The sequence below is a fragment of the Camelus bactrianus genome, chromosome 5 (genome assembly GCF_048773025.1).
Source record: "Camelus bactrianus isolate YW-2024 breed Bactrian camel chromosome 5, ASM4877302v1, whole genome shotgun sequence".
NCBI lineage: Eukaryota > Metazoa > Chordata > Mammalia > Artiodactyla > Camelidae > Camelus > Camelus bactrianus.
In genome coordinates this window covers 44382470-44385758 of record NC_133543.1, presented here as the reverse complement: position 1 = coordinate 44385758, position 3289 = coordinate 44382470, and the positions used below count along the sequence as shown (strand labels likewise).

The following is a 3289-nucleotide window of genomic DNA, read 5'->3' as shown; positions in this document are numbered from 1 at the left end:
CTGTTACATACAGGTGACTGGACAAATAAGTATTCTTAGGATAATAAGAGACAGGGCTCTCACCTGATGGGCAGAGGGAATACAAATATGGAAAAGATGAAAATAGACTGAATCCTTTGTTAGTGAATCGAAACCAGAGCTTTGTGAACTCAAGGATGTGTATATGCATAAGGATTTATCTCTATACCCCCTGCCCCTCCCACTGAGAAGGTCTGGGCACATTTTGTACCCAAATCTTGGTTTCCAAATCACAGTTTTCACTAACTGGAACCAGGATTTGGAGAACGGCTAACTTCAGGGTAGGGAAGGAAAGGTACAAGGGAAGGCTAGACCATGCTACTATGCCAGGAAGTTAGAAAATGTTCAAGAGTAATGGGACATGTCAAAAGGACACAGAAGGCAGCTTGAAGGAGCTTCTAACATGCAAATGTGGGACAATTTGAGCATCAAAATAAATAGATAGTGATGGATTACAAGCTGCTGAGTAAAATAAGACTCCTTGAATCCATACTGTCATAAGTTAATAAATAAATAGGGAGAAGAGAAAGCTTTCTTACCTTAGAAAGTAAAAAATAATAATAATAATAAATGTAGAAGAAATGATGAAATCAGAAAATCATTTGGTAATCCTCAGAGCAATAATTCAGGTAAGAAATATCAATGGGTGCTAAAACTAGTAGGTCAAAGTAGAAAGAAAAATGGAATTTGGGGCGGTGCGCTGGGTGGTCGCGGGGTTTTGTCTCTTGCTTCAGCAATGTTTGGACAGAACGGACCCAGGGACACCCCTTCCTCAAGCTTCTGACCACACTTCAGGCTTTTTTCCAGTCACAACCCTCGGAACCTGTCACTCTACCCTTGGCAGCCCAACTGGCCAACACCATTTTCTGAGCTTAGCTCCTTATTACCTAAGCAACCCGCTCCCAGTTTCCTCAGAATTATTCCACTGAGGTGGAGGCCGCCGTCAACCGCCTCGTCAGCGCTCTTCTGTGGGCCTCGTACACCTACCTCGCTCTGGGCTTCTGTTTCCACAGCGACGGTGACGATGTGGCTCTGGAGGGGCCACTTTTCCCACAAATTGGCTGAGGAAAAGCACGAGGGCACCAAGCGTCTCTCGAAAATGGAAAGCCAGCGAGGCAGCCGCGCCACTTTCCAGAAAGTGCAGAAGCCGCCCCAAGGTGTGTCGGGTAAAACCCAAGACGCTAGGGAAGCCGCCGGGCTCCTGGAAAAGCACCTGAACCAGGCCTTCTGGAACTGCATGCCCTGGTTTGCGTCCCCTCGGACCCCCAGCTCTGTGACTCCCCGGATAGCCGCTTCCCCGGATGAGCAGGTGAAACTCCGCGAGAAGACGGCGACCACCTGACCAAACTCCGCAGGCTGGCGTGTGCCCAGGCTGGGCTGCGCAAGGCTCTCTTCCCCACGGTCACCGTCAGGTACAACTAGGAGCCTCTGGAAGGCAGCGGCCTGTGAGGAGCCTCTTCTGGTGTCAGGGTTTCTGCCGGAAGCCTCTCTCTGCAGCCGCTAGACAGCTTTTTAACTACCCTGGAGCCCTCTCCCAAGCCTTGTACCAAATGGAAACAGTAAAGACTTCTGCAGAAAAAAGAAGAAGGAATGGAATGTTTACATGCTCTCAAAGTGTCTCCTCACAAAATATTTACTAATTACAAAGGAAAGAAAAGTAACTTAATAATAGGGATATCTAGCAGACACCTCTTAATTAACTACTCAAAGTTAAGATCATGAGTAATGGTACAAATGGACTTTGTGTAACACCTGAGAGCACGCCAAGAGAGCACTGTATCTCTTATGTGATGTTCCCACAAAGATGCATAATCTGGTCCTATTTAAAAAAAAAAAAAAAAACAACGGATAAACTCAAATTGAGGCACGTTCTAAAAAATAAATACCCTGTAATCTCCAAAAATGTCAAAGGCATGGAACTCAAGGATAGACAGAGGAAGTGTTCCAGGTTGAGCGAGACTAGAAAGACATGACAGCTGGGCAACACATTATCCTGGAATGGATCCTCCTGCTGGAAATGACAGCAATTACGGTAAGTTGATTTAGTTGACAACCAGATTCCTTTATTGTAAAAGCAGTTTTCTTTTCCCTTAGCAATTAGCAATAATTCTACTTCTCTCATTCCTTATGTGTTTATTAGCTGACACTCCTCTGTAAAGAAGAGCTTAGCTTATCATCTTCTAAAAAAGTGATAAATATAATTCTTTTGTTTTAATTACAGAGTTTTCAGAGTGAGAATTTGATGTGATAGTCACCTTCAATGTGACAAATGAGACACGTGATCTTTCTCAATATGGATTTATAATCAGTTACAGTTAATACTCTTTTTAATGCTAAAATTGTCCCAAATTTGGCCAATGGGAGCCTCTTCAATCTGATTCATATACTTTTGTCACAATCCCATTTGTTATTGAGCGTTTCTTCTTGCTTTCTGTGACTACAAGACATCCCATGCTTATTCCATTCTTTTAATCAGTCTTTTCTCCAAGGAAATAATTTTTTTTATTTCCAAAGTATTTAGAAACCAAGATGAAAATGTTAAGTATAACTGTTATTCCTGGAATGTCATTGATTCTAGAAGCTTTCGGTGGATAAAATTTAATATAAAATTTATATTGATATGTTCAATTCAGATTTAAATATCAGAGCATTTTTCCCTTTAACTGCTTTAATTTTCTATTTCTACCTCCTATTGTTTACAGTAAAAATCTTGCTTCCTCAAAATGTTAACAAATTGTCTTATTTGCTTTACCCTATTATATATAAAATAGTTTCAAAATTATAATAATAATATTACTGTTAACAGTAAAACTACTGAGTTAAATTTAAATTTTCTTTGCAGTTCTATTTGTCTTTAGAATATCACACTACAAATGTCATCAGGGAAATGCAAATCAAAACTACAATGAAATAACATTTCGTACCCACTAGAATGGCTATAATAAAAAAAAACAGATAATAACAAGAGTTGGCCAGAATATGGAGAAATTTTAACCCTCATACATTGCTAAAAGAAATTTAAAATGTTTCAGCCTCTTTGGAAAACAGTCTTACAGTTTTTGAAATGTTTAAAGTAGGTTTACCATATGACTAACAATTCTACTCCTAAGTATATACCCAAGAGAACATATGAAAACATATGTCCACATAAAAACTTGTACATGTATGTTCATGATAGCCAAAAAATGGAAACAACCCACTAATGAGTGAATAGATAAAATGTACCATAAGGGAATATTGTTGTTGTTGTTGTTGTTGTTATTATTATTAT

At 39.8% G+C, this 3289-nt stretch overlaps 1 pseudogene; it reads left to right on the top strand.

Annotated features, from left to right (window-relative positions):
* Positions 1-599: 599 nt before the first annotated feature.
* LOC105082000 (ferritin light chain pseudogene) lies at positions 600-1937 on the top strand (annotated as a pseudogene).
* The last annotated feature ends 1352 nt before the right edge of the window (positions 1938-3289 follow it).